The sequence below is a fragment of the Monodelphis domestica genome, chromosome 1, assembly GCF_027887165.1.
Source record: "Monodelphis domestica isolate mMonDom1 chromosome 1, mMonDom1.pri, whole genome shotgun sequence".
NCBI lineage: Eukaryota > Metazoa > Chordata > Mammalia > Didelphimorphia > Didelphidae > Monodelphis > Monodelphis domestica.
In genome coordinates, this window is record NC_077227.1 from 531,614,828 (window position 1) to 531,641,674 (window position 26,847).

General features: G+C 37.5%; 1 protein-coding gene across 6 annotated transcripts in view; it reads right to left on the minus strand.

Moving 5' to 3' along the window:
* LOC103096246 (endogenous retrovirus group K member 6 Gag polyprotein-like) overlaps window positions 1-16,914 on the minus strand; it is a 35,302-nt gene extending 18,388 nt beyond the window's left edge. Inside the window, exons 1-5 of one of the 6 annotated variants that reach the window (XR_008915493.1) lie at window positions 14,350-16,914; window positions 9,732-9,897; window positions 7,558-7,634; window positions 7,080-7,147; window positions 3,473-3,626 (exon numbers count right to left, since the gene is read on the minus strand). The gene's annotated coding sequence lies outside the window, so the exon portion shown is untranslated. Of the gene's footprint in view, window positions 1-3,472; window positions 3,627-7,079; window positions 7,148-7,557; window positions 9,076-9,731; window positions 10,570-14,349 lie in introns of those variants that run through there. The other 5 variants (XM_056813294.1, XM_056813293.1, XM_056813296.1 and 2 more) reach the window with 5 other exon arrangements.
* Between the last annotated feature and the right edge of the window lie 9,933 nt (window positions 16,915-26,847).

A 26,847-nucleotide genomic window follows, 5' to 3' on the forward strand; every position in this document is an offset into this window, starting at 1 on the left:
CCTTCTGAACAATTAGGAGTTGACTGTAACTAGAAACAAAATCTTTTTAGGTTAATGAATTTGTCCTATAACAGAGTCAATTAAAGTGACTTCTGGTGCCTAATCTGGATCCTTAAGGGTAGAGACTGCTTTATGCCTCTTTTGGTTCCCCCCGAGTGTAGTGCAATGCCTAACACATAGTAGGTGCTTAACAAATATTTATTAATTGATCATATAAAAATCATACTGTCTTGCTCACCTGATGGGAGAAGGCATCTTCCCCTCTGGTCTGTTTTTCCCTAGGTTTGCTCACTCTCCTATCATCTCCTACACTCATGTAATCACTATCTTTCAAATTTTACATTTAATAAAAGTATCCTTCCTGGGCAAAGTAAAAGAATGCTACCAGGATTATCTGGGGCAGCTAGGTGGCACAGTGGATAGAATACAGGGCCTGGAATCAGGAAGATCCGAGTTCAAATCCAGCCTCAGATTATTGCTAGTAACCCTGAGCAAATCTGATTGATATAAGAGAAAAATGACTCAACAACAACAGCAAAGTCTTCTGCATAAACGGGATTGGCCTCTCAGGTCCAAATTTATAGTCTTATAGGAGAGACATTATTCTCTCTCCTTTGCTCAAGTATACATCCTCAGGCTTCCTTTGGTCCCCATTCAAGGGCATAATAAATAGGCAATTCCAATATGAAGGTATGAAGCAGGAATGGAAATCTGGCCTTGAAGTAGGCAGTTATCTGGATGCAAGGGAAAAGGAAAGTGACTATCATAGCTTATTGTTGGCTGATGAGGAAATGTTTGGCAAAAGGGTGGTGAGATGGCTGGTATGTTTGCTTAATGGGAGGGGGAGGAAAGGCAGGGGATAAATCACCACTGAGGCAAGGCAAGGCACTCACCTCAGGTTCTTCACCCAAATTTCCTAGCCTCCCTTGAGTGGTTCTATCATTGGAGGATTTAATCCACTCCATGTACTTCAAGAAAGTAAGTAAAAGGAAGGAAGGTTCCACATCTAACAGAACATTCAGAGAAGCACAATTTATGATAGCGGAAACTCAAAACAAAAAGAATGCCCATTGATAGAGGAGGAGATGAACAAAGGGTAAATGTATGTAATGTATGTGAATGTATGTAAATGTATGTAAAAGGGGTACATGTATGTAAATTAAAGGAACATTCTTGCTCAATAAGAAATTAAAAATATAAAGGAATTCAGAGAAACATGGTAAGATTTGTATGTACTGATGCAGAATAAAAAAAAGATGAACTGAGAGCACAATGTACACAATGGCTACCATAATGTAAATGAAAACAATACTGAGAGGGTAGCTAGGTGGATCAGTGGATTGAGAATCAAACCTAGAGATGGGAGGCCCTGGATGCAAATCTGACCTCAGACACTTCCTAGCTGTGTGATCCTGGGCAAGTCATTTAAGCCCTCATTGCTTAGAATTGATTCTAAGATGGAAGGTAAGGGGTTTAAAAAAACAAACAAACAAACCAATACTGATAAAATCCTGAATTAAAATTAATTGCCATGAATAATGTTGGTCCAAAAAAGAACAGAGGATGTATTATCCCTCTCTTTGTGGAGTAAGTGAAGGATATAACACACTCAGATTTGTTTGCTTTGGATGTTAGTGAAACTTAACTGTTTTTCTTTTTTTCTGTAAAAACCTTTACCTTCTTTGTCTTAGAATGAATGCTAAATATCTATTCCAAGGCAGAAGAGGGGGTAAAGGCTTGATAATTGGGGTTAAGTGACTTGCCCCAGGTTTACACAGCCAGGAAGTGTTTGAGGTCACTCACATTTGAACCCAGGACCTTCTGTCTCTTAGACTGTCTTTCCATCCACTAAGCCACTGCACCACCTAGTTGCCACAACTTAACTATTTTTCTCTATTATAAGGGAGATTTCAGGGGATCAGAAAATAGGACACTGGGAAATGATCGTGATGTTTAAAATAAAGGTATCAATTTTTTAAAAAATAGGGGCAGCTAGGTGGTGCAGCGGGTAGAATGCCAGGCTTGGAGACAAGAAAACCTAGTTAAGATCTGGCCTCAGACATTTATTAGCTGTGTGATCCTGAGTAAATCACTTAACCCTATTTTCCTCAGTTTCCTCATCTATAAAATGTTGGAGAAGGAAATGGGAAACCATTTCAATATCTTGGCCAAGAAAACCTCCGATGAGGTCATGAAGAGTTGGACATAACTGAAAAAAAAAACTAAACAACAAATCAATTAAAAAGAATGTGGAAAAAAAATTTAGTTACCCTTGAGCCAATTTGCTCTTTTCAAATTTGAACCATTTCTTAGGGCAAGGGAGCTCCAACACTCTATGCTAAATAATATTTCCTTATTTAATTAAAAAAGAAAAGCAGGACAGGCAGGAAACCTGTTCCTTGAACAGGCTCAACTCTCTGGACCTCTGCCTTCATTCCCTCCCAATTTGACTGTCTTTTGGGTCAGCTCCTGTCTTCCCCCACTTCCCACAGCCTGCCCTAAGAAGTAGCTATGAGCTGGGCTGAGAAGCATCACCTGCCCAGTGAAAAAGAAAAAAAAAATCAGAATGGCTCAGCACTTCTGAATCCCTCAAACCCCTCTTGCCTGGATCTGATGCTGCTTCAGTGACCCACTTTATCTAATTGGCCCAGCCATGCTTCACATTTCATATCTTGGTGTCATTGAACCTGTCATTAGACCTTCAAGGACACCAAACTTTAAAAGGCCAAGTCTCAGAGATTTAATCCACTCAGCTTTGGGACTCCCATGCTAGGACCCGGGTCTCCCTGACTAATGAGTTGTTGTTCAGTCACGTTTGATTCTTCATGACCTCTTTTGGGGTTTTCTTGGCAAACATACTGGAACAGTTTGCCATTTCCTTCTCCAGCTCCTTTTACAAATGAGGAAACTGAGACAAGGAGGGTACAGTGACTTGCTCAGAGTCACGCAGCTAATAAATGTCTGAGGCTAGATTTGAATCAAGAAAGATAAGTCTTCCCGACTCCAAGCTTGGCACTCTGTCTGCTGCATCATCTAATTGCCCAAATTAATGAGTCCAAGAGCACAGAAAACTTATGTAAGCAACAATACGAAGCTTCACATTCCAACCTGGCTATCTTGCCAACCACTCTGCTGTTATGCTTATTCTATACCCTCCACCCCCATTTTCACTTCTTTCTCTGGGAACTATAATAAAATTAATTCTGTCATCACTACCAGAAAGGGTGTGTGTGTATCTTATAACTCTATCCACCATCCCTATGACTTCCCAGACCAAGACACTCATTCCTGGCTGCAATTTCCCTATATATGCTGTCTTCTCCTATCAACATGTAAGCTCCTTGAAGCCGTCGACTGTCTGACTTTGGTGTTTATAACCCTAGCATTTGGCACATAAGTGCTTAGTAAATATTCTTTCCTTCAATCACTTATTCTGTACCGTACCGCCCACTAGATGACCTACATTTCTCACCATTAATACTTCCTTTGGTTTAGAGCATTATACACAGAGATGGATACATTGTGGTCCAATCAAATGTAATGGACTTCTCTACTAGCAGCAATGCAGTGAAACAGGACAATTCTGAGACTTATGAGAAAGATGCTATCCACAACCAGAGGAAGAACTGTGGGAGAAGAAACACAGAAGAAAAACAACTGCTTGATCATCTGGGTTGATGGGATATGATTAGGGATGTAGACTCTAAAGGGTCATCCTGGTACAAATATCAATAATATGGAAATAGGTCTTGATCAATGACACATGTAAAACCCAGTGGAATTGCTCGTTGGCTACAGTAGGGAGGTTGGGAGGAGGGGAGGGAAAGAACATAAATCATGAAACCATGGGAAAATATTCTTAATTAATTAAATAAATACAATTTTCCAATAAAAGAAATACTTCCTTTGGTTTAAACCATTGATGGTCCTACTAAAAGTGAAAATCTGTTCTCTAAGACTTGAGCCCAGGCAATTGATGAGTTCATTCAATTGCAAAGGTACATCAGAGTTCTAAGACATGGAGCCATGAAATGGTGAGTAGGGTGCAAACCTAAGAGGAAAAGAGAATGGCCTGGCATCTGAGCTGGGATCTGCTTCTTGGGAGGGGGGGGGGGGGGGGCGGGTCACCAGAAGTAGGAATGGGACAGGAGGTGATATCTGATAGAATAGGAAGAGATGCTGAAGAACCAATTCAATTCAACAGACCTTTAAGCACCTTTGTGTCAGGCAATATGGGGGAAGGGAAGGGGAATAAGCATTTCTAAGGCACCTACTAGGTATCAAGCACTGTGGAGCTTTCCCTTAAGAGAAAAGCAGATGGTCTAAGTTATGTGAAGATGAACACAGTTATAGGGTAGAGAGCACAGAAATTAATATAGTCAAGGAAGAACCTATTAAAGTCTAAACTTCTTAGCCTGTCATTCAAGGTCTCCCACAATCTGGTTCCTCCTTCCCTTTCCAAACTTATGTCCTCCTACTTCCTTTCATGTGTCACAGATCAATTAAACCAAACTCCTAAGCATATCTCCCCCCATTTTTGTCTTACTCAATCTTGATTTCATCTAGAATTTCTTCCCTTTCCCAGCTCTCCCTACTAAATTTCTGATTATTATTGGCTTACTGTTGGTAGAACTATGAATTGGTCCAATTGCTTCTGAAAAGCAATTCTAAATCATACTCCCCCAAATCACTAAATTGCACATTGCCTCTGACTCCACAAAGCACAAGTGGGTATGTATATGTACTCTATAAGATAAAAGACAGAGGGGAAAGTCCTTTATATTTAAAAATATTAATTATAGTAGCTCTTGTAATAGAGGAAAAATAGGGGCAGGAACTACTGCCCATTGATTGGGGAATGGTTGAAAAATTGCATATGACTGTGGCATATGAATGAATGTAGTGAAACTATGTTGTTGCCATTAAGTCATTTTCAGTTGTGTCCAAATCTTCATGATGTCATTTGAGGTTTTCTTGGCAAAGATATTGGAGTGGTTTGCCATTTTCCCCTCCAGCTCCTTTTACAAATGAGGAAACTGAGGCATACAGGGTTATGTGACTTGCCCAGGGTCACACAGCCAGGAAGTGTCTGAGACCATATTTGAACTCAGGAAAATGATCTTCCTGACTGTGAGCCTGGCACTCTGTCCTGCAGGTCACCTATTGTGCTATAAGAAATGTTGAATATGAAGATTTCAGAGGAACTTGGAAAGACAGACTCAGGGCAAAGTGCACAGTTCCAAAAGGCCTGTTTTCACAATGGCCATAGTAATGTAAGGCAAAATCATCTGGGAAGATTTCCCTGATCCACCTAGTGACCAATCATGATTTCACAAGGTAAGTGGTAGAGTAAACCTTCTGCTTCTAAGAGAGGTAGAAGCAGAATGAGGTATACATTTTCAAACACAGCCAATGTGTTGATTTTACTTGCCTATAGTTATTTGTTACAGGGGAAGGCTCTATGGAGGGGGTAGACTCAGGTGGGAGATGCAGTGGGAAATGACAAGAATGTTACTTAAAAAATTAAATTGCCCAAAATTATTTTATTGAACTAGAAACAAATTATAATAAAATTCATTTGGAAAAACTGACGGTCAAGAGTATCAAAGGAAATAATGGGGGGGGGGGAGTTAAGGAAAGAGGAGTACTAGATTTCAAATAATTATATTATATTACAAAGTAGTCATTATCAAAATTCTCTGGTGCTGGCTAAGAAATAGAAAAGTAGATCAACAGAATAGAACAGACATGTAACAAACAGCTATAAAAGATTATAGTAACAATGTGTTTCACAAAAGTTTTTGGAACAAGAATTCACTATTTGTCAGAAATCAGATATAGATCAATATCTTACACAATTTACTAAGATAAGATCAAAATGGATACATGACCTAACCATAAAGGGAAATATTATAAACAAATCAGATGAATCAGGAACATACTGCCTATCAAATTTATGAATAAGAGAATAATTTGTGAATAAACAAGGGACAGAAAGCATTACAAGATGTAAAATGAATAATTGTGCATACATTAAATTGAAAAGGTTTTGTACAAATAAAACTAATATAGCCAAGATAAAAAAAAGCGATAAATTAGAGGAAATAGTTATAGACATTTTCTTGGATAGAGGTCTTTTATTTAAAATATACAGAGAACTTTGTCAAGTATATAAGAATATGAGTCATTCCCCAACTGATAAATGGTCAAAAGATATGCATAGACAGTTTTTGGGTAAATAAATCAAAGATATATATGTGTGTGTGTGTGTGTGTGTGTTTGTATGTATATATACATATATAAAACTGTGGGAAAATGCACTAATTCATTATTGATTCGAGAAATGAAAATGAAAATGACTCTGAGCTATCATCTCATATTAGATTGGCTAAAATAATAAAAGGGCAAAATGACAAATGTTGGAGGGGATGTAGAAAAATAGGGACACTAATATGTTGGTGGTGGAACTATGAATTGATCCAACCATTTTGGAGAGCAATCTGGAATTATACTCAAAGTTATAAAACTGTTTCTAACTTTTGACCTAGTAATACCACCAATAGGTTTATTTTCTAAAGATATCAAGGAAAAGAAATTATATGTCTAAACTATTTATAGTACCTCTATTTGGGGTAGCAAAGAACTGGAAATTGAAGGGATATCCATCAATTGGGGAATGACTGAACAAGTTGTGGTATGTGATTGTAATGGAATACTCTTGGGCCATAAGAAATGCCAAATAGGGGGCAGCTGGGTAGCTCAGTGGATTGAGAAACAGGCCTAGAGACGGGAGGTCCTAGGTTCAAATCTGGCCTCAGACACTTCCTAGCTGTGTGACCTGAGCAAGTCACTTGACCTCCATTGCCTAGCCCTTACCACTCTTCTGCCTTGGAGCCAATACACAGTATTGACGGAAGGTAAGGGTTAAAAAAAAAAAAGAAATGACAAACAAGATGATCAGTAAAAAACCTGAAAAGATATATATGAAGAGATGCAAAGTGAAGTGAAGCAGAACCAAGAGATTATTATATACACAGTAACAACAATAATGTATGATGAACAACTATGAATGACTTAACTATTATCAACAAGACAAGGATCCAGGACATCTCCAAGGGACTCATGATGGAAGAGGATATCCACCATCCTAGAAGGAACAGATGGAGTCTGAGTTCAGATGAAAACACACCATTCTTTACTTTATTTCCTCCATGAATTTTTCTCTAGTGTAAGCAATATATATCTCATTTCCCAACATGACCAACAGGGAAATATGTATTACATGATAATATCTGTGCAACCTATATCCTATTACCTGCCTTGTTGGGGAAGAGGAAGGGGTGAGAGGGAGGAGGGAAAAAGAATGAGAGATTTTTGGACATAACTAACACAAGAATGTGTTTCTCTTGGATAAGCATATTTATTATTTATTAAAGCATATTATGTATTTATTAAAATGGTATGTATTATATTATTATGTTATATATTATGTTAAGTATTAAAAATAAATAGTAACTCAAAAAATTTATGCAACATAGAAAAATATATATTACTTACCTTTTAGGGTCCAGTTCAAATACCACCCTCTCCCTGCATGGAGTTTTGCTTGACCAGCAGTCTGTCATCTCCCTCCTCTGCCAAAAAGAATCAAGACAAGATGGGTGTCTTTTGAAAACTATTATTATTGTGGCAGCTAGGTGGCTCAGTGGATTATGCTTGGAATCAGGAAGATTTATCTTCCTGAGTTCAAATCAGGCCTTGGATATTGACTATGATCCTGGACAAGTCACTAACCCGTGTTTGCCTCAGTTCCTCATTTATAAAAGGAGCTAAACTACCAAGTATCTTTACCAAGAAAACCCCCAGTTGGGTCAAGTAAGACATATAAAAAAAAACAACAATAACAATAATTATAATAGCTATCATTTCTATAGCATTTGAAGTTTTTCAAAACACTTTAGAAAGATCTTATTTTATTCTCACAACAACCCTGAGTTAAGTGCTATTACAATTCCAATTGAACAGATGAGAGGTGACTTGCATAGCGTCACATAGCTGGAAAGTTAGCTAAGGTTCAATTTGAACTGAAGTCTTCCTAATTTCAGTTCCAGATCTCTATTCAGCAGGCCACCCAATTGCTTGCCTTTCAGTAATAAAAATATGACATAATGCCTAAAGATTTATAAAGTGTTTTCCCCATTATGGCTCCTTGAGATTGGTGTTATAAATATTGTACCCATTTGATAGATGAGGGAACTGAGACTCAGAGAGGTTAAATCAAACCACACAATTTTACAAAGAAAAAAAATTGAAGGGTCCTGCCTTGAAAAACTCATAGTCCATCAGGAGAGGCAACATATACTTATATGAGTATAAATAAAATATTTGTTGGCATTATTCAGTCATTTCAGTCATGTCCTACTCTTTATGACCCCATTGGGGAGTTTCTTAGCAAAGATACTGGAGTGACTTGCCATTTCCTTTTTCAGTTCATTTTACAGAAGAAAAAACGGAATCAAACAGAGCTAAGGTTACTTGCCCAGGGTCACATAGCTAGTAAGTGTCTGAGACTGAATTTGAACTTGGACCTTCCTAACTCCAGGACCTACTCTATCTACTGTGCCACCTAGCTGCCCAATACAAAATATTTACAAAATGAAAATAAGGTAATTTTGTCAGGGAAGCCACTTATAATTGGCAGGATCACTAAAGGCTTCATAGAAAAATGGTTCTTGAGTTTAACTTTAAGGTCCACTAAGGAGTCTAGGACATGAAGGTGAAGAGGGAGTGCATTCCAGATCTCTGAGCCTGGAGATGGACTGTCTTGTGTCAAGTCCCATTTGAGTGGATCATTGAGAGCTTGAAGAAGATCAGGATTATATGGGCTGAGGCCAAGGCATGAAAATCTTAAATATCAACCAGAACAGTTTCTATTTGACCCTAGCAAATAGTGTCACCCTGGAGCGTATGGAGGTGAGGAGTGCCAGAGCCAGACCAGTGCTTGAAGAAAATCACAGACTGTTTGCCTTAATGTATCTCAGAGCAGATGGCAAACCCACATGATGGGATTTAAACCTGAAAAAGAATGCAAAATAAATTGAGTTTCCACCAATGAGGTGGCATAGTGAATAAAGTTCTGGACCTGAAGCCAGAGAGTTGTTTAGTTTTGTCTAACTCTTCATAACCTCATTTGAGGTTTTCTTGGCAAAGATCCTGGAGTGGTTGGCCACTTCCTTCTCCAGCTCATTTTACAGATGAGGAAACTGAGGCAAACAGGTCACATAGCTAGTAAGTGTCTGAGGTCAGATTTGAACTCAGGAAGTCTTCTTGACTCAAGGTTCTATTCTCTGCATCAACTAGAAAGAACAGATTGTCTACCTGTAATGGTAGACACTAGCTGTATGTATCACCTGTCTGCCTCAGTTTCCTCATCTGTAAAATAGGGATAATAAAAGCACCTACCTCCCAGTGTTGTTATTAGTATCAAATGAGATCATATGTGTAAGATGCTTAATACAGTGCCTTGCACTTAGCAGGTGAATAAATGCTTGTTTCCTTCCTCACCATACATTTGTGTTCTGCAAGCACAGCCCACAAGCTGCTTCCCCTAACAACACCAATACACAATGATCATATTTTAAGAAAATGTCACCATAAACCCCTATTCCACATGGGAACCTTCTTAGGTGACCTGCCCCAGGGGAAGCCAGTGACCCAGCCCCTGTTCTCACCTGGTCAGCTCGGCTCTCCCTCTTCTCTAATTAGTTTTGTTCTGTGACTGTGAACCTTATGGAGAGGTAGCTCCAGCTGGCACAGAGTTTCTAAGGTATCCAACACCTTGAGTGCATTGACCAGATCTTGGTTATCTTTGTTTCTCCCACAAGGCTTGCCCAGGGCCTTGAAAGGGAAAAATAAGTGCTTAATAAGTGTTTCTGGGATGGAACTGAATAATAGAATTAGCGCCCTGCACACCCCTAGCTAGTTCTGTTTGCTGTAAGAGACCAGTTGTCCAAGAGGCCATGGGGGCCCCCAGGGTTGGGTGTTTGGTGTTGGACAATTTCCAGAGATAGGGTTTTACCGTAAAGCCAGATGTATTTTTATCCAGCAGGATGTACTTATCAGTAAGAGCCAGGAAAGGGAAAATGGAATAACAATTCCAACCCTGGACTGGGGTGTGGGGGGATGTAGAGTGAGATGGGAGTTGGGGGGGGGGGTTGCTGCTTTGCCTGTGTTTCAGGAACATAAATGGGATTGTGAAAAGAGGGGGGAAACATGATCCCTTAGTTTGGTTGAAGTCATTGACTCATCCAGCCACCTTCCCCAGGAGATATAGGTATGTGAGCCTCTGGAAAAGTTGGGAGATGAACCAGATGATGTCTTCCACTCTAATTTTAAGATCCCATGATTTTGGGAGGGCCTTTGGCAAAGCCCCTTGGGCTCTTCAACACCACCAGCACCTTCAAGAAGCACCTTTTTGAGAAGGAAGTAATATGGTATCCTGAGAAAACATTGGGTTTAGACTCAGGAAATGTGGATTTGTTTTATTTGATTTCAACAAATTTTTTTTAATTTTATAATATTTTATTTGATCATTTCCAAGCATTATTCATTAAAGACAAAGATCATTTTCTTTTCCTCCCCCCCACCCCCCATAGCCGACCTGTGATTCCACTGGGTATCAGATGTGTTCTTGATTCAAACCCATTGCCATGTTGTTAATATTTGCATTAGAATGTTCGTTTAGAGTCTCTTCTCTGTCATGTCCCCTCAACCTCTGTAGTCAGGCAGTCAACAAATATTTATTAAGCACTTAGTAAAAAAACAACCAGAAACCATCCCTACTACCTTATACTACTTTACCTTGCCCAGAGGAGACTATATATATATATATATATATATATATATATATATATATATATATATATAGCTAACCTACATAGGCTTTAAGTTTTGCAAAGCTCTTTATTCAGATTATCTTAATCCATTTTCATTAACCACTGGGTGAGGTAGATGCTGTTACTATTCCCCTGAGGTGGGGATGTTGCCCAAGGTCAGACAGGCAGGATTCAAACCCAAGCTTTTCTGACTACAGATATTCATTTGGGCTGCCATGTAGTTCCTTAGACACAGAAGCAAAATAAGCCCTTCATTTAGCTAGCTCACTATTGTCTACAATCATGATATTGCCCATGCCAAAACAGCTGTCTTATTCCTTTTAAATCCTTTAATTGCCCTAGACAGGACTTTTAAAAAATTCTTTTTGTTGTCCCTAGCATTCATAGCCAGCCTCCTTTCATCTTAGCCTTTAGCACTCCTGACACAATTCTTACAGGACTGGTATTCATATTCTAACCATATCCTTTAAAAGTATGAGCTGGGAAACAGGTCCCTTGATACATTGGTCTTTTTAGATAGCTACTCTTTTTCTTCCTCATCCAAATAATTTCTGCTGGAATCTTTAGAATTGCACTCCTGAGATATTCTCATCTCTGCTGGGAATATCCTAGATCTGCAACTTATTTCAACTATTTGGCCACTATGACCAACTATCCTTTCTCTAAATTCTTTGAAACCCGTTCTCCTAAAATGAGATTGTACATCTGTCTCTGGCTGGCTTTCTCTTCCTTCTCTGTCACTCTTATGATGGAATAGTTAACCAGCCCCCAAGACTCTACTTCAGCAACTTCTTAAATCTCATTGGTCAGAATCATGTCCAGAATAGCAGTTCACCTGGTCATTTTCTCTTAACATGACCCATTCCTTTTGAAGTATAAAATAATCATTTGGGCAAGTCACAAATTTATCAGCCCCTTTGTTTTGGTAGAGAATGAATGCCACACTCTGATCTAGCAGACTTTTTACCTCCTTCCCACTCCCATCACTATTTTATCATGTTTCTATTCCTGACCTTTCTGTATTTCAATGAGTGCTGATCATCTGACCATGATTTGGTTCTTAAACTCCTCATCGAATTCCTCCATCTGTCCAGGTATGCTATACCTTATATCCTTTCTGATATTTCCTCCATTGTTCTTGATACAAATGTCCTGTACCATGTTCTACACCCTTCTACCTCAAAGCTCCTGGATTTCCATACAGAAGTTTCTTTCTTACTATACAATGCTACTCTACCCCACTTTTATCTATTTGCACCCTTCTGAATAAGGTATTCCATTCCAGAGCCAATTTCCAAACATGAATCCCATTCTGCCAAGTTTCAATAACCCTTAGGAGATAAGATTTACCCCCTGAGAGGTAGAATAGATAGCTTACTCTGTTTTTTATCCATACTTTATGCACTAGGGATAAGAGATTTAGAAATAGAAGGGCCCTTAGAAGTCATCTTGTCAATTCCCCTTCATTTTACATTCACCAGGTGAATGAGTGCCCAAGGTAACAGGTGGCAGATCTGAGATTTGAACTCAGGTGACCTGACTCCAAATCTGATTCAGATAATTTCAGATTTAAACAGCACCTAGGTATCATAGTGGAGAGAATTATCAGGAACACCTAAGTTCAAATCCTGCCTCAGATAGTTGTAGTTGTGTGGCTTTGGGTAAACAGTATAATAATTAATAAGTTTTCTAAACAATTATAATAAAGCATTTTCCACACAAGTCTCTTAAACTCTGTTTGCTTCAGGTTCCTTAGCTGTAAAAAAGAATAATAGGGGCACCTACCTTGTAGGGATGTTGAGAAGATCAAATGAAATATTAATTGTGAAGTGCTTTATTTCTTTCCTCCCAAATAGTACATTTTGTTTTGTCCCTAGATCCTGAGGCCATTGGCCATATTGCTGCCAATCTTCTTGGATATTCTCTCCCAAGAATTATTGGTCTTTCCTTTTGCTATTCTTCTCCCTATTTGGTACTCGCTACAGTATATTGTACTAGGTCTCTCAGATTCACCTTTCCATTGCCTTGGTACTTCTAATTAGGAAGTCAAGCCAGCCTAGCTGAAAAAGCAAAGCAACCTATGAGAGAGACAGGAGACATGTGCCAGGCAAGTCAGACCATGTGCATGACATTGACCACCTTCTCCCCTTGGACCTTGATGGAGATAGCCCAGGACCCTGAGCCCACTAGCAGTGCTGCCAATCCAATGTTAAATGGTTCCACATCAGAAATTTTGAGTATCTTTTCAGTGGAAATGACATGAAAAAAAGAGACAACCATCTGCTTTGTTACTATATCCCAAGAACCCCTGGATCTTCTTTCCATCTGATTTATAGCTAAAGTTTTTTCTGCATCATACCCCATGAGAACATGAGTTCCCTGAAGGCAGGGATTGCCTCAAATTTCTATTCGTATCCCTAGAGCTTTGCACATAATAAATGCTTTATTCACTCTTTTTATTGAAAATGCTATAATTATAAAGAATCTTGGGAGGTGGGTTAGGTGGGTAGTAGATAGAGCATTGGGCTTGGAATTTGTAAGACTCTTCTTCATAAGTTCAAATCCAGTATCAGACACTTACTGACTGTGTAGTCTTGAGCAAGTCACCTACCCCTGCTTGCCTCAGTTTCCTCATCTATAAAATTAACTGGAGAAGGAAATGGCAAAACCACTCTAGTAACTTTGCCAAGAAAACTCCATGAGGTCACAAAGAGTTGGACATGACTGAAATGACCAAACAACAACAATCATATATAGGAAGCATAGTGAAAAGTGCTGGATTTGGAGTCAGAGCATTCAGTTCAAATTCTGGTTGTATTATTTATTTATTGCCAGTATAACCAGTTAAATTGGGTTAGGCATTTAAAACTTCAGGATCTTAGTTCTTCATCTGTATTTGACTCATTGGGCAGCCCAAAGGTCACCCAGACAGATTGCACACATCCCCTTGGGATGCAACCACTAAATAGAAAATGTTTTTTATGGTAAATAGAGAGTCCAACATCTTCTATCATATAGTTTCATCTCTAACTAGAGGAGAACTAGCCTGGGGTCATGGTGGTGGGTAGATTTGTAGATTGAGCTAATCACAATTTAGTTCTGAGACTCCACCCACTAACAAACTCAGTTGCCTTTTGAACTTGTTATTTTTCAGTGAGTTCTTAGTCATGCAATGTTGGCTTAATGGAGTTGGTTCCCCACAGAAGCCAACATACAAGTTGGGATGCTTTGGTGTTTTTACTCATAGCATGTACTCAATAAGTGAATAATACTTAGTAACCAAAGAAGTGGCTGCCCCGAGCTCTCTGTTCCCTTTAAGCCCTGAAATTTATCCCTCAAATTTAAACCTAGGATAAACTGTGATCCAGGAACTCTGAGACCTCTACAGACTGAGCCCTTGAACCAGCTGGCAAAGGAATACTACAGACATCTTCTCTCAGGATTCCCAACTCACCTGGTCATCAGGTGCCAAAGTGGAAACTCCAGGTCCAGGGTCTCATTTCAATGAGTGGAGGACTATGGCTTCCAGGATTTACTGTGAACTAGGCTCAGGAATGCTAGGACTTCTTTTAGTCCCAGCTTTCTAGACCTTTGACCTTAAATAGCTAATGGTTACCCATCTTTGATCAGGGCAAGCAAAATCAGCAGCCAGTCCAGGAAGGAGTTCCATCACCATTGCAGTTCCTCTGTTTAACTCTGACCATCATGACCATTCTCTGCTGCTGTTGCCTCATATCATGTTCTCTTTCACTCTCCCAGTCTCAACCAAAGGGTCTCCTCCCTGAACCCAATAAGAAGTCACTTGGCTGAACAGAGGTTCTCCAGTTAGCTCTGGTAATATGCATGAAGGGCTCTCTTTAATCACCATGGTGCTCCTAAAATAAAGACCACCCCTAAACAAGATCCTGGGGGGCCTGAAAAAATAACTGCAATCAGGGGTAGGGCCCTTCCCATGAGGTTCCCAAGCCCATTTTGCCACACAACATTCTGGGGTTTGCAATGTATACATAGAACCCCAAATGCTGGTTACTGGAGTGGTCGCTTCTAGGAAGAACTAGAAGGGAAAAAATTCCTCTGGGATCAAGTGGGGAAGGGTTAGGGACATTTTGGAGCAGCTATTTTGCTTAGGAAACTAAGTCATTATTCACACTGAAGAAGTGTCATACATTATGTAGTTTTGATATATATGTCAATTCCACACTTATTATTTCAGAGGAAAAAACGTTGCCACCATCATTATTTTCTCATTGAGCCTTTGGTCACATTACACTGAAGACTGGGATCTGTGGAATACTTAATGAAAAACTGTCTCTGTCAAATCCCTAGCTGGAAAGTAGAGGAGGAAGAATGAGCATTATCAAGAGAGCTGAAGGAATGGGTGACAGAATTTCATCTCAGGCTCTAGGAGAATGTTCACCTGATTATTAAAGAGGAAGCAAATCAAAGTAGGACATATCCAGGACCCCTCATTCTCACCTCAACTCCCCCTACTCCTACCACCTCCAAAATGGCCAGAACTGGTTTTGATTTATGCCTAAAAGAACTGGGGGAACTGGTTAGACATTATTACTCAAGAGCTCCACGACTCTGATATTCCCCAAGATGAACTTCCAATGGGAACTTTTTCAGGTTCGCAATATCTTCCCTCTAAATTATTGAATTCAACAATACAATGCAGATTTACTCCCTTCTACTGGACAATCCTCCTTCCTTGGCTTCAGTGCCACGCCTCCCTCTTGGTTCTCCTCCCTTCTCTCTGCCTTCTTTGCTGACTGGCTCCTTATTAATATTTTTTAATTCTGAAAATATGTTTTGTATCTTTTTTTATACGGTCACTTCTCATTGACTTGCCATCACTGCCACCACCACCACCAAGCAGCATCTTTTCTTGTAACAAAATATGATTAGGTAAACCAAATAAATAAAAAAACTCACAAATTGGCCTCCTTTAAAAATATATACCTCTTTCTGTACTATCTGTCAAGTCCTCTGAAATCACAACTGGTCATTCCATGGATCATAGCTGAAGCCATCCGCTGTTGTTCTCCTTCCCCTTCTTGTGTTCATTGTATAAATTGTTGTTCTGGTTTGGCTTCCTTTTCTTGCCTCAGCCTCTTCCCAGAGCCTTCACGTGGGTGTTCCCCAAGGGTCTGTCCTTGGCCCTCTTCTCTCTCTACATTCTCTTCCTTTACTTTCCCTCCCACAGCTTTTAACTACCACCTCTACACAGATGACTCACAAACCCACATTTCTCCAGTTGAGTTTGCTTTGTGGCTCCAGACCTGCATGTCTAACCTCCCTCAGGACGTTTCCACCTGGATGCTTCACTGGCACTTCAAATCCGAGGAGTCCCACACTGAACTCATTATCCTTTCCCCAAACCTGCTCCTGCCTCAGTATGTCTGTCAGTAATACATCCGTTCAACCAGCCTTTCATCTACTTAAGTCTCATCTGTAATCAATTCCCAAGCCCTATTGGTTCCACCTCCATAACATGTCTCTAAAGCATTCCTGAAGAAATTAGGAACATTTATTCTGTAGAAGAGAACATTTTTGGGAAAGAATGGCGGTCTTTAGATATTTCAAGGGTTTTAATGTGGAAGGGGCTATTCTAATTCTCATGGCCCCTACTATAATCTAGACCCTGATTGCCACTTACCCGGTCTATTGCCATGGTCTCTTTCCTCCTCCAAAATGTCCTTTATGTGACTGCCAGAATAAATTTCCATATTGATTGATCTGGTGATGTCACTGCTCTGCTCAAATACCTTCTGTGGTTCCCTATTGCCTTCTAAGTAAAATCCAATTCCTTTTCTTAGCACTCATGGCCCTCAGCCACTGTTCTCCTGTCAGCTTGACTTTATAATGGTCTCATCTATGTCCTGGCAGCATCCAGGGGCTGCATTGTGTGGAATGCCAGGCCTGGAGTCAGGAAGGCCTGCGTTCAAATGTGGCCTCAGATACCTACCAGCTGGTTGACCCTGGACAAGCCACTTAACACCCAATGCCTAGCCCTTCCTTACCACTCTTCTGTTTGGGAACCAATACACAGTACTGATTCCAAGATTGTAAGGGTTTAAAAAAAATTATATTCTAAAAATTTTCTAGGAACAAAAGTCCAGTTGTAGTTTATAGACAGCAAACTGTTTCCTTTAAAAAAAAAATCAGGATGGTATTTTCCTTTCCCCAGGTGTACAAGGACTTTTCTCCTCCAAGATCTTTCAAAGATCATCAAAGGCCAAATTTGCCTTTAAAGCCTGAGAGCTCCAATTTACCTTGTTGAATACCAATTTACTGATGATCTTTGCACTTATATATAGACATCTATATTCTTTTTTTTTTTATCCCAAGGATCCTATTCTTCCCTCCTTTCTTGGAGATCATTTACTGTAAATTCTGGGCATCTGTATCACTAGGTCTCTTCTTTTGTTTTACCTGCTCCTCTCTCTAGTATCTAACTTGGCATGTATTCTAGATAAGTTCCTCCCTCCCCTGTTCCTTTTCTATTTAATCTCTTTTTAATTAGAATATGCAAAACTCCAGATAAATACTTTCTTACTAGCCCTGGTGAGGTGTACTCTAGCCATAGATGAGAACCTTGTTGTTTTATTTATTTTTAAACCCTTACCTCCTCCTGTCCTAGGATCAATTGTAAGACAGAAGAATGGCTAGGACCAGGCAATCAGGATTAAGTAATTTATCTGGGGTCACACAGCTAGGAAGTATCTGAGGTCATATTTGAATCCAGGTCCTCCCTCTTCCAGTTCTGATGCTTCATCCACTGTACTACCTCCCTGCCCCTATTCCTGTATTTCAAGCCTTGATACAGAAATCCAAATTCTACCAGACACCAAAATTATACTACACTTATTCCCTCCCCAAATCTGCCTTTTGCTGTTGTTGTTGTTGCTGTATTTGCTACATACTTGGCTGGATATAGATCTAGCCATTTTTGTTCTACTTAATGTCATTTCAATTTTCTTTCTAAATACCAGGATGGTGATATTAGAATGTGGTAGTTGTTCCAGACCTTGATGGTAAAAAAGTTGTTTTGTTATAAAGAGATTTTTGCACATCTTTTCCATTTTTCTTCTGTTTATTGTCTGTCTATTTTCATATATCCTTTGCATCACTATCTTTTGCCAAATTTTCATATAAACTGGCATTACCTTCCATAGCCTCTCTCTGTTTTACAAGGCAGAACTGCTCATAATCTATAAGATTTTATGAACTGGTTCATCCTCTTAGCCAGTTTGGACTTGGCTGACCCATTTAATAAATAATAGTAATGAATACTGCCAGCACTTTAATGTTTGAAAAATGCTTTAAAAATTTCATCTTCATATCAGCCTTGGGAGGTAGATGCTATTATCATTCTGATTTTTCAAAGGCTGAAATTGAGGCAGGCAGAGGTTAAGTGACTTGCCCAGGATTACACAACTGGTAAGTGTCTGAGGCTGTTTAAACTCAGGTTTTTCCTGACTTTAGGTTCAGAACTCTATCTTTTTAAGTAGGTCAAGTATTTGCTGATTATTATGGCAATTAACTTATCAGTTAAGTTTCTATGTGAAATTATTGTCATCTCTGTCTTTGTCTTTTATCCCATCCATGTCCCATTTTTTCATCATCAATAAGTTCTATTAAAATGTCAAGATGGACTCATTTTCACCGTGTACCATATCTTCTCATTTTTGTTATTCTTCTAGCACTGTATTCATTTTGTCCTTTGCTCTAACAAGTTAGTAGTCTGATTGTATATAGACAGATGATTCAGCAATGACTACCCTATCAGTAATGAGTCATTTCATGCCTGTTAAAATGTAATCAGTTTCATCTTTTGTGGTGTTACTTGATGCTTACCACAGTCAGCTCCTTTTGAGTCTTTTCTCAAAGAAAATATTCATAATAATGTAAATGTGAAATGTCGATGTTGTCTACAAGTTTTGAGCTTTATTGTTTACTCCTGATGCATACTGTCTGTAAATTTCTCACTTTCCTCAACTATTCCCACCTTTTCAATGAAATCACAGGCTACCAATAGGTACAGTGTTTTCATTTGGAGCAGCTTGTCAAGTATTTTGTAGAACTTCTGTACCTCTTCATTCTCTGTAACAGGTTTTGGTGCAATCGACTTCAGCTGTTTCCTGGTGGTCTTTTAGCAAATTCTTATGCAAATATTGCAATAGAAATGTTCCATGAAAAAAAGTTCCTTATTGCTTTTGGTCACATGATAAAACTGACTACATCAGCCTCATTTGCTTTTCTAAGAAGAATCTGTGATCCATTCTTTCCCTTAGTTAAAACATCCTTTCTAATAATGCATTTACAAAATTACTCTAATATAGGAGTTCCCTGAGATTCTGAACCTCTTTTGAGGGGGTCTATAACATTGGGTAAAAAGCAAAGTATATCTTCATTTTCAATAACCTACAACTGAATTTTAACATTTCCTTTGATTATTAAAAATGATATTGTCAGATAGGGTCACTAGACTTCATTAAGCTGTCATAGGAGTCCATAATCCAAAAAAAAACGTTGAGAAATCCTGCCCTAATAGCTAGTCCACTTGTAGATTATTGGATAAGGATCTTGCAGTTAGGATGAGTTGAATTAAAATTCATAAATGGAATAAAAATTCTCCTTCTTAGAATCTCCTACCCTTTTCTGCCACTTTTGTCACCAATTCTGCAAAAATTGAAGGGACGCTCATAAGAATAGGCTATTTTGTATTTTTCTATGTCCACTCCTGATGATTAATTTTACCTAGCTATGCTGCTCCTTGGACTCAATTTGTTGCTTGGACTACACTGGAAGCTATTCTAACCTTTGAAAACATAGAGTCATCTCCATGCTATGAGGAAGTATCAGAGTAGGATGAGATGAACAATGGTGCAAGAAAAGTTACTAAAATGTTTGATAGCTTGGCTCAAAGTCCCTAAATTTATACTGGATTTATTACATGCTAAATAGGCTAATGGCAGCAAGAAAAGATGCAAATATACATAGCATTGTTTCTGACAACAAAAAGCTGGAAACAAACTGTGCATCCAGTGGGGAATGACTGAAGAAATTAAGGAATACAAATGTAATGCATTAATATTCCACTCTAAGCAACAATGATTATGAAGAATTCAGGGAAACATGGAAAGGCTTGTTTGAGGTGATGCAAAATCAAAAAGACAAAGCTCAAAAAGCAATATACAAATATTGTTTATAAATAAGATTAACACTGAAAAGTAAGAAAATATTGATTAAAAACAGGAGTCTATAAGGATAACATATTGTTAAACTTAAGGGACATATCCCTCCTTTTCTTTAACAATTGCTGTCCTAATTATTTTCTCAGAAATGCATTTTGTTGTTTTTTTTTATTCTTTTTGTATTCTGGCCTTAAAACAAACACCCTTTGTTGCAAAAAGATTATTACTATATTTACAGCAGAACACAGAAAGAGGATCTCTGTGAAACTTTGAATCTCCATTTTACATTATTTGGTTTTTTTTTAATTTAAAAATATTTTTCCATTTTTCCATATTTCATTTTCTTTCCCTCTCCTCTACCCTCCCCCCCCCCCACTCCTGGATTCAATAAGCACTTCCACTGGGTTATACAAATGTTATCACATATACCTATTTCCATATTATTCATTTTTGCAATAAGGAAATCTTTTAAAACCAAACCCCAAAATCATATATACAAATAAACAAACGATAAGTCATTTGTTTTTCTTCTGTGTTTCTACTCCCACAGTTCTTTCTCTTGATGTGGATAGCATTTTCTCATAAGTCCCTTGGGATTGTCTTGTATTAGCAAAGTCCATTACATTTTATTGTTCCACAACTTTCACTTTCCTATACATTATTTGCTTTTTTAAAAAAACGTTATATAATAGAATGAGTCAAGATGGTGGAGTAACAAGAAGTATAGCTGAGTTCTCCACAACTACTTCACTAAGATTTAGAATATTCACCAGACCAAGTTCTGATCAAAAAACTTAAGTGGAAAAATTCAGGATGTCATATTTCTAGCCCAGGTTAACATAGGAGACAAATACTGCAGATGGGATCTAGAGAGCATTCTAGCACAGGGCACCATGGAAAGAAGAGGTCTCATACCTGACACAAAGGCAGGGAGCACAGATTCAGGGGAGATGGAAGAGAGGATCTGCATGTGTACTGAGTGATGGGCAAGTAAAGAAGCAAGCAACAGCTCTATACTTCTAGTTCCAGCCCTATGCCTAACACAAAATCTAAAGTCAAGAAGAATAAGCAAATAAAAAAAAATTCTGCCATAAAGAGCAATTATGGAGAAAGGAGTATTTGAAAAAGAAATACAATAGAGAATGACTCTAAAATATCTATAAGCAAAACCTCAAAGAAAAACACAGCTATTGCATAAAATTCAGCTAGAATCCTTGAAAAAGATAAGGCAAGAATATAAAAAGAGCTAAAAATAATTTTATAAATTAAATAATTGCACTAAAGAAATAAATATGAAAAGAAATGAGAGTCATGGAAGAAATAATTGGAAAGTGAATTAATAGCTCGATTATTCAAGCTACAGACTTCTTAAAAATAGGCCAAATAAAAGTAAATGAACCAATGATTAAATAAGAAATACTCATAGTAAAAAATATTTTTAAAAAATGGAAAAAATCATAAGGTATCTCAGATAAAAGCAACTGAGTTGGAAAACTTGGAAAATGGAGAAATCATTTCAGAATCGTTTGAAGCCAGGACTAAAAAAAGAGGCTAGACATCACATTTCAAGAAATCATAAAATAAAACAGCCCAAGGCAGGTAGGTGACCCAGTGAATAGAGAGCCAGGCCTAGAGATAGAAGGTCCTGGGTTCAAATTTGACCTCAGACACTTCCTAGCTATGTGACCCTGAGCAAGTCACTTAATGCCAGTTGCCTAACCCTTACTGTTCTTCAGCCTTGAAACCAATACTCAGTTTTGATTCTAAGACAGAAAAGTAAGAATTTAAAAAAAGAAAACCAAATAGATCCCTTAGAACCAGAGGGCAAAGTAGAAATAGAAAGAAACTACTAGTCACCTTCTAAAAGAAACTTCAAAATAAAAACTCCCTGGAAATCTAAAATTCAGAGCTTCTAGATCAAAGAAAAAAACTCTGTAAGCTATCAAAAAGAAATAATTCAATAATATGGAAATAGGTATCAAGTGACAACATTTATATAACCCAGTGGAATTGCTTGTCAGCTCTGGGAAGGAGGAGGAAAGAGGGGAGGGAAAGAAAATGAATCATGTAAACATGGAAAAATATTTTTAAATAAATAAATTAAATAAAATAAATAATTCAAGCACAGAGGAACCACGAATAGGATCATTCAAGATTTAGCATTCACTGCCATAAAAAATTAGGGAGCTTAGAATAAAATATTCAAGAAGGCAAAAGTTATAACCAAGAATAACTTACCTAGCAAAACTGAGTATAATCCTACAGGGGGGAAAGTGATCTTTACATGATTATAGAACTTCCAAACATTTCTAATGAATGTTGTAAAGCAATTTTCACATATAAGCGAGGAGGCAAAAGAAATATAAAAAGTAAATGTGGATGATCATAAGGGACTGTTTACATTTTAATATGGGGAGAAGACCCATGTGTTCTCTTAGAAGAACCCTCTTATATTCAGAGATCATAGAGGGATTTTAATAAGACATAGGACCTGGGAGTTTATGGTTCAAAAATCATAAAAGAATAAAGGGAAGGGAGGGGAGGGAAAAGAAATGTATAATAAGAAAAAAGGGAGAGAAAGGATGAAGGAAATTATCTTACATAATTTGAATACTTAAATAGAAGACCATACAAACAAAGAAGAAAGGATGGAGGGAAAGTAAGTAATACTTGAACCTCACTTTCATATCAGTTGCTCAAAGTGGGAAGAACACACACACAAAGTTGGAAGAAAAATGCTTGTCACTCAACAGAGAAACAAAAGATAAATGGGTAAAGGGGGAAGAAAGAATAAAAGGAAGGTAGATGAAAGAAGGGATCAGTCCCAAGCAAAATAAATGCTAAACATGGAGGGAAGATTGAAAAAAAGAGAGAGAGAGAGAGTTTTAAAAGTTAAGGGGAAAAAAAAGACTTTCTCCTTGGGCTCTGGGTGGAGGAAACAGAAGACAGCCAGGGGAAACAACAGCAGATTGCATCAAACCTAAAGCACTGATGCTAAGCATACTCCTTTCCTCCTCTTCTTTATAAAGTAGAGGTGGGAAATTCTAAGCAGCAAAATGATCTATCATGATTCCAGAGGATTCATAATGAAAGAGGCTAATTTTTTGAAAATGACTAATGTGAGAATTTGTTTTGCTTAACTAAGAATATTTGCTTGCAAGTGTTTTATTCTTTCCTTTTCAATTGAGAGTGGAGGTAGAGAAAGTGAATTTTTGTCCATTAAAAATATAATTATTTTAGATAAAATGCTATAGGTTAACTTCAATTAAGGTTAGAAGGTAAGAAAAATTAATAATATGGAAATGTTATGCATGATAATATATGCATAATCCAGATTGAATTGCTTCTCAACTCTGGGAGATGAGAGGGAAGATGCGAGGGAGACAACATGAATTATATAACTTTAGAAAACTTTGATGGAAATTTGTTATTAAAATAAAATATAGATATTAAACACTTTACCAAAAAAAAAAAGGTTATTAGAGGGGCAGATGGGTGGCTCAGTGGTTTGAGAACCAGGCCCAGAGATGGGAGATCCTGGGTTCAAATTTGACCTCAGACACTTCCCAGCTGTGTGATTCTGGGCAAGTCACTTAACCCCCATTGCCTAGACCTTACTGCTTTTCTGCCTTAGAACCAAAACACAGTATTGATTCTAAGATGGAAGGTAAAGGTTTAATTTTTAAAAAAATTTAAAGTTAAAACAAAAAAAAATTAGAAGGTAAGCACTTGACTGGGGGAAAATATCATTGAAATAAGTTTCTTTGATAAAGATCTTATTTTCAAGATATATAAGTAACGGTTTCAACTTTAAAGGAATAAGAACCATCCCCAATAAATAGTGAAAAGAATATTAAAAGGCAGCTTTCAAAGAAGGAAATGCATATTATCAATAGCCATTTGAAAAAGTTTTCCAAAATACTAATAATTACAGAAACTAAAAAATTAAAGCAACTTTGAGGTTTCAGCTCACACCCCTCAGAATGACAGTTATGCAAAGAGATGGAGGAAAAACAGGCACATTAGAATACTGTATTAATTGGTCTAGCCATTCTAGAAAGCAATTTAGAACTATGCACCCAAAAGTTACTAAACTAAACACAATGATACTACAATGAGGCCTATAACCAAGAAAGAAAAGGATCTACACATGCAAAAATATTTATATCACCTTATTTTAGAGTGGCAAAGAACCAGAAACTTAGGTGGGGGAAACTAGTTGGGTAATGACTAAACAAATTATGTTATTTGCATGTAATGGAATATCACTGATGAAGAAATAATGAGAGGGGTGGTTTCAAAGTTGCCTTGAATAAGACTTGAATAAAGTAATGCAGAGTGAAGTGAGCAGAACAAAGAGAATTATAACAACATTGCCAAGACAAACAACTCTGAAAGACTTAAGAACTCTAGAGGATCAATAAAATGACCAACCATGATTCCAGAACTGCTACTCATCTCCTGACAGAGAGAGGATGGACTCCAGATGAAGAACACAACATATATTTTGACATAGCTAATGGGGGAATTTGTTTTGCTTGACTGTGCATATTTATTACAATATTTTTTCCTTTTTTCTTTTTTAAATGATGTACAGAGAAAAAATTAAATGTCTTAATTGGAAAAATATTTTTTAAAAGCAAGAAAATGTTACACATTACTCACTCCTGTGTGTCTATGCTTCTTTCTCAACCTCCCTTTCCTTCCCTTAATATGTGCATTAAGAAAAAAAAGTTTCAATGGCCACTTTCTTTTGGCATTGCTATTTCTAGCCCTCATGCTCAAATCCACTCTCTGCACCTCCCTCCCTCACACCCCATTAACAAAGAGAAAGGAGGAAAAAGCCATTGCAGTAAATAAACAGTGAAACAAAATGAATCCATACAGTGGCCTGTTAAAAAATGTACATCCCTTTCTGTACCTTATATGTGCCACCTTTTGGTCAGGAAGTGAGTAACATCTTCATCATAAATCCTCTAGAGACATAGTTGGTCTTTGCATTGATCAGTTATTAAGTTTTTCTAAGTTGTTTTTTTTTTTAACAATGTTGCTGTCCTTATATAAATTCTTCTCTTGGTTCTGTTGACTTTATACAATCAGATTAGTTGAAATGGTCTCTCTTGCCTTTTATTATGGATCGACAACTCATGATATTCACATACCACAACTTGTTTAGTCATTCCTCAATTGTCTAAGATGCAATCTGAAGTAGCCCCTTAGATTTAGGACTTTCTTTTTCTTTTTCTTCCTTTCCCTTGGGACTACTCTCTCTCTGGTATTATCCTCCCACTTAATCTCCTTCTCCTCCCTAGCCCTGTTGAGTTAAATACATTTCTACACCAAACCTGGCATGTTGTGTATATGTGAGTGTATGTATGGACATGTACATATGTGTTCAATCCTTTATTTCAGATAAGAGTAAGATCCTTTTAATGTACACTCCCTTCACCTTTTCCTTCATGTTGGTATATTCTCATGTACCTCATTAATGAGAAATAGCAAAGTACCCCCTTCTTCCTCTTTTCTATATTCGCATATCCTTTTTACCCTTACTTTTCTTTCCTTTCTCAGAACTCAAAGAACAGACAAACCACTCCTCCCTGTCACTACTGTTTTTCTTACTGAGCTTCTTTGATAAACTTTGAAGAAAATCAAAATTCTGCAAGGACACTTATTTTTTCTCACCTTATTACAGTGACTGCACCACATCATCATATAACTACTTACGTTTATTAAATAAATTTTCCTTTTTTAGGTTTGTACTTTTAAGCTCCTACTTAGCTCTTATATTTTCATCAGAAATACTAAAAAGTTTTCTATTCCACTGAAATCTCCTTTTCTCCCTAGTGATTATACTGTACTCAAATTTGCAGGTTAAGTTATTGTTGGTTGAAAACTCAAATTTTACCTTTTGGAATATTATATTCCAAGATCTCTCATTTATCATTGAAATTGTCAGGTCTTGTAAGATCCTGACTGTGGCCCCTTGGTATTTGAATTGCTAGTCTCTGAATGATTACAGTATTTATTTATTTATTTATTTATTTATTTTGCTTTCCCCTGCATACCCAGTGCTTAGAACATTTAGGTACTTAATAAATGCTAGATATTATGGGTGACTTCTGGATTTCCTGATATGTTGCCTTTTTGTGGTTCCTTTCAGAAAATAATTGGTAGATTCTTTCTATTTTTGTTTTGTTCTCTGGTTCTAATAGATCTGTGCAGTTTTCATTTCTGATTTCTTTAAATAGAGTGTTCAAAGTTTTTTAAATTTTAAATCATGGTTTTCAGGGAGTTGAACAATTCTTATGTTATCTCTCTTTCACCTGTTTTATAGGTCAATTGTTTTATATCATTCACATTACATTTTCTTCTATTTTTCTCTTTTGGTTTTGTTCTATTTTTTTTTTACTATCTCTTGAAGTCTTTGTTTCCTGCTCAATCTAATCTAGTTTTCAGGGGGTCATTACTTGGGCAAGTTTTATCATTTTTTCTTCTAAGTTAGTTGTTCTTTTTCCAATTATTTTTCAGGAGTTCTTATTTTATTTTTTGCTTAATTTCTTCTAGATCTTCAAGTAGTCCTTTTGGAAAGTCTCCCCTTTTAAAAAATTCACTTCTTGGAGTTATTACAGAGTGTCTCTCTCCTTCTTTGAGGTTTCTTTAGCCTTATAATAATTCTTATACTGGTTGATATTTTCTTTATTTACTTATTTCTCCAGCATTTCTGCTGAGACTTTGTGTCAGGACCACCC